Below are 8,651 nucleotides of genomic sequence, written 5' to 3'. Positions count from 1 at the left end.
CCCGTATACCCAGCGCCCGCGTGCCCGTGCCCGTTAAGGCCCCTGGGGCCTATGACAGATGGGCCCCATGCCCATAACGTTTTACAAAAAAAAAAGAAATTAAAAATAAAAAAAATAAAAAAAATAATAAATGATTTAATAAAAATTAATTATTAATTAATTAATTATCTAATGAATTAATTAAGTTAATTAATCCGGTTTATTAATTTAATTAACTAGGTAGGTTAATTAAATAGTAATTATATTGACTAATCTGTTATTAACCTAAACAGAGAATGACAGGTGGGTCCCACTGGACCCACATGTCAGGTTGACCAAGTCAACTCGGTTGACTGCTGACGTCAGCATGACATCATGCTGACGTCATTAATCCAGTTTATTGAATTAATTAAATAATTAATTAAATTCCAGAAATTAATAGAATCTTTAGAAAATCATATCTTTTAATCCGTAACTCGGATTAAAATATTTTCAACATGAAAGTTGCTCAGAACGACGAGACGAATCCGGATACGCAGTCCGTTTGTCCGACACGCACCCCTAACATATCAAACTCGCAACTTTCCCCCTCCGGCTCCTCTGCCCGAAAACACGAAACACCGGGGATATTTTCCCGGATGTTTCCCCCTTCACCGGTATCGCCCATCCCTACGTTAGGTCACCCCTAGCACAACGTATTGCCGCGTCTTGCTTTGTGTTACATTTGATTGCTCCGTTATTTATTGTGTTTCCCCTCCGTTACTCCTTTCCGGTAGACTCCGAGACCGATGCTGATGCCCCTGTGGTCGACTACGTCACCGACGACGCCTCTCTCTTGCCAGAGCAACCAGGCAAGCCCCCCCCTTGATCACCAGATATCGCCTACTCTCCTCTATACTGCTTGCATTAGAGTAGTGTAGCATGTTACTGCTTTCGTTAATCCTATTCTGATGCATAGCCTGACATTGTCGCTACATCTGTTGATACCTTACCTGCAATCCTAAATGCTTAGTATAGGATGCTAGTTTATCATCATTGGCCCTACATTCTTGTCAGTCTGCCTTGCTATACTATCGGGCCGTGATCACTTGGGAGGTGATCACGGGTATATACTATACATACATACATACTATACAGATGGTGACTAAAGTCGGGTCAGCTCATTGAGTACCCGCAAGTGATTCTGACGAGGGGGCTGAAAGGACAGGTGGCTCCATCCCGGTAGAGGTCGGCCTGGGTTCCCGACGGCCCTCGACTGTTACTTTGTGGCGGAGCGACAGGGCAGGTTGAGACCACCTAGGAGACAGGTGGGCCTGGCCCTGTTCGGTGTTCGCGGATACTTAACACGCTTAAGGAGATCTTGGTATTTGATCTGAGTCGGCTACGAGCCTATACGCACTAACCATCTACGTGGGAGTAGTTATGGGTATCCCGACGTCGTGGTATCAGCCGAAGCACTTCAGACGTCAGCGACGGAGCGACGCGCGCCGGATTGGAACGTAAGCCTGCTCTTGTATTAAGGGGGCTAGTTCTGCTTCCGGCCGCCCTCGCAACGTGCAGGTGTGCTATGGGCGATGGGCCCAGACCCCTGTGCGCTTAGGTTTAGACCGGCGTGCTGGCCTCTCTGTTTTGCCTAGGTGGGGCTGCGACGTGTTGATCTTCCGCGGCCGGGCATGACCCAGGAAAGTGTGTCCGGCCAAATGGGATCAAGCGTGTTGGGTTATGTGGTGCACCCCTGCAGGGAAGTTAATCTATTCGAATAGCCGTGATCTTCGGTAACAGGACGACTTGGAGTTGTACCTTGACCTTATGACAACTAGAACCGGATACTTAATAAAACACACCCTTCCAAGTGCCAGATACAACCGGTGGTCGCTCTACCTCAGGGATATGAGGAGGGGATCGCCGGGTAGGATTATGCTATGAGATGTTACTTGGAGATGCTACTTGGAGGACTTCGACCTACCCTCTTCTCCCTGTTGCAAGACGAAGGTGACCAGAAGCGTAGTCTTCGATAAGACTAGCTATCCCCCTCTTATTCTGGCATTCTGCAGTTCAGTCCACTGATATGGCCTCCTTACACATATACCCATGCATATGTAGTGTAGTTCCTTGCTTGCGAGTACTTTGGATGAGTACTCACGGTTGCTTTCTCCCCCCTTTTCCCCTTTCCTCTCTTCCTGGTTATCGCAACCAGATGCTGGAGTCCAGGAGCCAGACGCCACCGTCGACGATGACCCCTCCTACACCGGAGGTGCCTACTACTACGTGCTGCCCGCTGACGACGACCTGGAGTAGTTTAGGAGGATCCCAGGCAGGAGGCCTGCGCCTCTTTCGATCTGTATCCCAGTTTGTGCTAGCCTTCTTAAGGCAACTTGTTTAACTTATGTCTGTACTCAGATATTGTTGCTTCCGCTGACTCGTCTATGATCGAGCACTTGTATTCGAGCCCTCGAGGCCCCTGGCTTGTATTATGATGCTTGTATGACTTATTTTATTTGTAGAGTTGTGTTGTGATATCTTCCCGTGAGTCCCTGATCTTGATCGTACACATTTGCATGCATGATTAGTGTACGATTGAATCGGGGGCGTCACAAATCAACACAAAGTCGACTCGATCCATCCTTCTTCTTCACAAAAAGAACACCACAACCCCACGGAGAAGTACTAGGCCGAATGAGACCCAATCTTTCTTGCTCATCGAGTTGTTTCTTCAGCTCCTTCAACTCTTCAGGTCCGAGCTTGTAAGGACGTTTGCACACAGGTTCCGTGCCAGGCTCAAGTTCAATAACGAATTCAACTGGCCGGTGCGGAGGCATTCCTGGGAGCTCTTCTGGAAAGACGTCTTGATACTCACAAACAACCGGAATCTGCGAAATAGCATCCAATTCACCCTTCTCATTGAGAAAAAACAACCGGATGGTATTATCCCGAGCGGCAAAGACAATGACATCCTCAGACGAATGAGTCAGTTGAATCTGCCTGGCTGCACAATCAAGCTGAGCTTTATGCTTAGAGAGCCAGTCCATCCCGAGAATAAGATCGATATCCGAGTTGCCAGGAACCGTAGGAGAAGCCAAGAACTTGTAGTCACCCAGAGTGATAGAAACATCCGGAACGATGGAGTTAGCCTGCATGCGCTTACCGGGAGAGACAACTTCTAAAGGACTAGGTAAAACTTGTGAGACCAATTCATGCCTATTTGTAAACGGTCTCGAGATGAAGCAATGCGATGCACCAGTGTCAAAAAGAACTTTTGCAGGAATATCATTAACAGGAAGGTTACCCATGATCACATCTGACGAGTCCTCTGCCTGAGCTGCATTCATCAAGTTGACCTTGGCGGACTTGGGGTTATGCTTGACCACAGCTGTACTTGCCGATCTGACAGGAGGAGGAGGAGGAAGACGCCTCTGGTTGGTACACTTGTTGGCATAGTGACCCTTCTGTTGGCACTTGTTGCACGTGACCTCTGAAAGCGGACGGTGATACGGAGCACTCGATCTTGGCGCTTGAGACGAAGACTTGTTCTGAAAGCCTGGGTTGGGTGGGTGGGAGAAACCACTGCCACCTTTGCTCTTCTGCTGATACGGCTGACGGAACGGAGGAGGAGGAAGCCAATACTTCTGCTGCTTGACCACTTGAGTAGAGGAAGACGGAGTAACATCTCTGGTACGCTTCCTGGAAGCATCACACCTCATCTGAGCAGCCTCTTGCTTCAGTGCCATGTTGTAGAACTCATCGTATCTCAACGGCTCAAAGAGGACAAGAGCGAGCTGAATTTCATCACGAAGACCACCCCTGAACTGATAGATCATGCTCTTCTCATCAGGAACATCCTGCTTGGCAAAACGGGCGAGCTTCTGGAACAACTTGTTGTAGTCATAGACAGACAAAGAGCCTTGCTTCAGATTGCGGAATTCCTGACGCTTACTCTCAACCACACTTTGAGGGATGTGATGAGCGCGGAAATCTTGACGAAAATCATTCCAAGTGATAACACGTCCACCTCTGGAATCCTTGTACTGCTGGAACCACTTTGCAGCCTGATCTTTGAGCTGGAAAGAAGCGAACTTGACGAAATCTTCAGGCCTGACGTTGCTACATTCAAAATGCTTGCCCAGATCCACTAGGCAATCGTCAGCATCGGTAGCCTCAACACAACCGCTGAACGTCTTTGGGCCATTAGCAAGGAACTGGTTCAGTGTAGCAAAGTGGTGCTGATTATGGCCTTGATTCCCTTGACTGCCTTGATTGCACTCTTGGAGAATTTGCATGATCAACTATGTGTTTGCATTAGTAGCGGCCATCACAGCTTGCCATGCTTCCGGAGGAGGCGGAGGTGGAGGCGGATCAGGATTCGGAGTCGTGCGCGTTGGAGGAGCCATCCTGAACAGGTTGACCACCATTAGCACACTGATAGACAACAATATAGAAGCTGAATCCAACGGAATGAAAATTGCAACATATAGTCTTCACATCCGAACAGAATGAACGAATGCATTTCTCTTGAAGTGGTCACATATCCATAAATTGAGAAGCCACGAAGAATTAAGGTAGAGAAACAATTCAACAAGGTACGGATCAAGAACGAATAATCGGTAAGAAAACCCAATCTCAACCAATATCCGTGGAAGAAGAACTAGAGCTACTAGAATTCCCACCTATGAAATTCCTGAACCTTTCTGGTTATGCAATCAGGTGTTGGGGATACAGGGGAAGCACAATATCTCACCCAAACTAGCAAATCCTACATCCAGCTGTATCCATCCTTCAACACATAACCAGGAAAGCTTCAGAAACCATCTACCTCAAACTTCGAAAAGCATCCGTTATACAAGTTATGGCGATACTCCCGAACTCCCGCCCCAGTACTGGGTGGCGTCGAGGTTATCTCACCAACGAACTGCATAAAAGAGATTTCCGATGTCGCGCACATATCTCAAGTATACCAGAATTGCAACGATAAAATTGTGACGACAACACCTCGGAGCTCAACTCCCCGGGACACTGCCACAACCCCTAAAGACAGGAGGCACCAAGAACAATGTTCTCGTCACAAAACCATCGGAACAAAACCAAGATACTCGCGTGATCCTAAAAAAAAAAATTTAGTGTAATTTGAGAAGAGAAGAGTCAAAACTCTACGTCAGGATGCCTTACCAGAGCGATGAGGAGACTGGGAAGTAAAAGAATTCCTAAGCTCTCCGATATATAATTCCTAAGGACTCAAAACATTTTTCTAGACACAACTCGGCTGCTAAAAACGATCAAGCAATGGGGGCTCCTAAGGTCGGGGATGGCTCTGATTACCAACTTGTAACGCCCTCGATGCGGCTATAGCTCCCACGTGTCGAGACACGACTTAGAGGCATAACCGCATTGAAAGCAATGTCGCAAGTCAGGCAATCATTACAACATCCCATGTAATATATAATAAAAGGGGGAGATAACATAGTTGGCTTACACTCGCCACGTCACATCAGAGTGCATAAATAACATCCATCAAACAAACACTCATGGCCCGACTACGGCGCCAAAATAGAAAATAACCCAACATGCGACAAGGTCCTGAATCGATAACCCCAACCAGGCACCACTACTGATCATCGGGAAAGGAAACATAATAACGCTGAGAGTCCTCGTCGAACTCGCACTTGGAACTCGTACTCGTCACCTGGAGCGAAATCACCTGGACCTGCATCTGGAGTTGTAGTATCTGTGAGCCACAGGGACTCAGCAATCTCACACCCAAGCGATCAAAACTATTTGAGCTCATAGGAATGGATAAGGCAAATATATGTGGAGCTGCAGCAAGCGACTAGCATATGTGGTGGCTAACTTATACGCAAAAGAGAGCGAGAAGAGAAGGCAAAGCACGGTCGAGACAAATATGATCAAGAAGTGATCCTATAGCAACCTACGTCAAGCATAACTCCAACACCGTGTTCACTTCCCGAACTCCACCGAGAAGAGACCATCACGGTTACACACGCGATTGATGTATTTTAAATAAGGTCAACTTCGGGTTTTCTACAACCGGACGTTAACAAATTCCCATCTGCCCATAACCGCGGGCACGGCTTTCGAAAGTTCAATCCCTGCAGGGGAGTCCCAACTTAGCCCATGACAAGCTCTCATGGTCAACGAAGGAATAGACCTCCACCCGAGACATTCCGATCAGACTCGGTATCCCGGTACAACAAGACATTTTGAAAGGGTAAAACTAAACCAGCAACACCGCCCGAATGTGCCGACAAATCCCGATAGGAGCTGCACATATCTCTTTCTCAGGGCACACTCAGATTGTCCTAGGTACGGGTAGGCCAGCCCAGAGTTGCCCCTGGTAGCCACCGGTAGCTGACAGGTGGACCAACACTCAGAGGAGCACTGGCCCGGGGGGGGTAAAATAATGATGACCCTTGAGTCTGCAGAACCCAAGGGAAAGAAAAGGCTAGGTGGCAAATGGTAAAACCAATGTTGGGCATTGCTGGAAGAGCTTTACTTAAGACGAACTGTCAAGGGGTTCCCATAATAGCCCAACCGTGTAAGGAACGCAAAATCCGGGAACATAACACCGATATGACGGAAACTAGGGCGGCAAGAGTGGAACAAAACACCAGGCATAAGGCCGAGCCTTCCACCCTTTACCAAGTATATAGATGCATTAATTAAGTAAGATATATGGTGATATCCCAACAAGTAAATAAAAGTTCCAACAAGGAACGGCTCCAATCTTCCACCTGCAACTAACAACGCTATAAGAAGGGCTGAGCAAAGCGGTAACATAGCCAATCAACGGTTTGCTAGGACAATGGTGGGTTAGGGGATCAACATGGCAATTGGGAGGCTGACAAGCAAAAGGTAGGCATCGTAGCAGTGGCAAAGCAAAAGAGCGAGCAAACTAGCATAGCAAAGATAGTAGTGATTTCGAGGGTATGATCATCTTGCCTGCACAGTTGTCAGAGTTGACTGGATCCTCGCAAGCAAACTCAACGGGCTCCTCGGTAGTGAACTCGTCTCCCGGCTCTACCCAACAAGACAAACAAGCAACAAGGATACAATCAACCACGGCAAGACCAAGCAATATGATGAAATGACGATATGCTATGCGGGATGCGATGCGGGATGCAAAATGCAAGATATGACAGAAAATGCATGAACCTGGCATCAACTTGGAAAACCAAGTGTGTCACTGGATAGAGGGGATGAAATCGCTTGAAAACGATATAAAGATCATTGGAATCGGAGCTACGGTTTGGAAATGGCGAGCGTTTTAAGATATGACACCGGTATGCGATTTACAGCAAGTAGGCATCTAAATGCAACGAAATGAACATGCTACAGCCACCAAACATGAAAAAAAAATACATGGCAGTGATGTACACAAGATGGTTGACAAAACACTAGCACTGAGCCAAAGGCAAATTCATCCATTAAGAGGTTCAAACAAGCATGGCTAAAACGCAAATGCAAAACAGATTTCAGACAGTGAAATTAACACTAGTCTGAAATTTCAGATCACGATGCTCTCTTCGGAGCAGCAAAACAACATGATAGAAAACCTGAACATGACAAGTAAGAACATGGCATGGAGCTACTCAACAATCTTAAAAAAAACACCCAAAGTGACCTGGGGCCAAAAGGGTTCACAAAATACTCTACCGAGCTCACGAACATAGCTCGAACACAATCAGTTTTCAGACTTAGTGAAAACTGAGACACGCTGAAATATAACTCACGAAGGCATGTAAACGAGCTCGATGCACTCACTACGGTGCAAGTCATGGCAAGGAAAGCATATAACCAGCAAGAAGGCACAAAGTGCTAGCTACACATGGCAAGAACGAAGGCATAGCATGCATGGAACACTAACGGTAGCATCGGCAAAATCGCAAACAAGTTGACGATCTGCCCAGATTAACAACGAAGCAAAAGTTGAGCTCGATTGAGTCAACCTAGAGCACTCCACATATGTAACCAAAGACATGGATGGATATAGCATAACATAAATATCAAAACTCCCTTACTGATCATCCTCAAAAGAGGCACGGATCACTAGGAAACAAGCTGGACATATAGCATCACAAACTAAAATATCCCAGACTCAGTGAAAATCACTAAGTCTCTGAAATCAGCAGTCTCAGGTACCTCTCTTCGCTAGTTTGCACAAGACAACACACACATCCTAAAAATGCATGGGTGGCACCTCTGGAAAGAAGACAAAATGCTTAACAATTCATCCCAAAGGGGCACAGGCATATCATGCACGAATTAAACATGGCAAAAGTGACAAAAGTGCATGATGAACTAACAGATCTGCAATTTAACTCACGAAGCCTCCTTCTAACAGCATTTTGGGTATGAAGATGACCTCAAATGCAAATGATGCAATGGAACGAAATGATGTACATGTCGAGGCGAAGATTTTGATATATCATATGCCCAAAACGGAGCTACGGTTACGGAGATACGAGCAGTCAAAGAATGCATCATGGACTAGGGTTTGGGGAAAAAATCAACCTATGCCCAGATCCAGATCTGGATCGGCACGCTTCCCGAGGCGGCGCCGGAGACACTGTAGCAGCCGGAGTCGGAGCTCGCCGGAGACGCGGCCGCCGGTCGGGGAGGAGGCTGCCGGGGCGGCGCCGGCGTGGAGGCGGGCGGCGCGG

This window comes from Triticum dicoccoides, chromosome 5B, assembly GCF_002162155.2.
Source record: "Triticum dicoccoides isolate Atlit2015 ecotype Zavitan chromosome 5B, WEW_v2.0, whole genome shotgun sequence".
Taxonomy (NCBI): Eukaryota; Viridiplantae; Streptophyta; class Magnoliopsida; order Poales; family Poaceae; genus Triticum; species Triticum dicoccoides.
The sequence above is the reverse complement of the archived record's forward strand: the minus strand, read 5'-3'. Positions refer to the sequence as shown.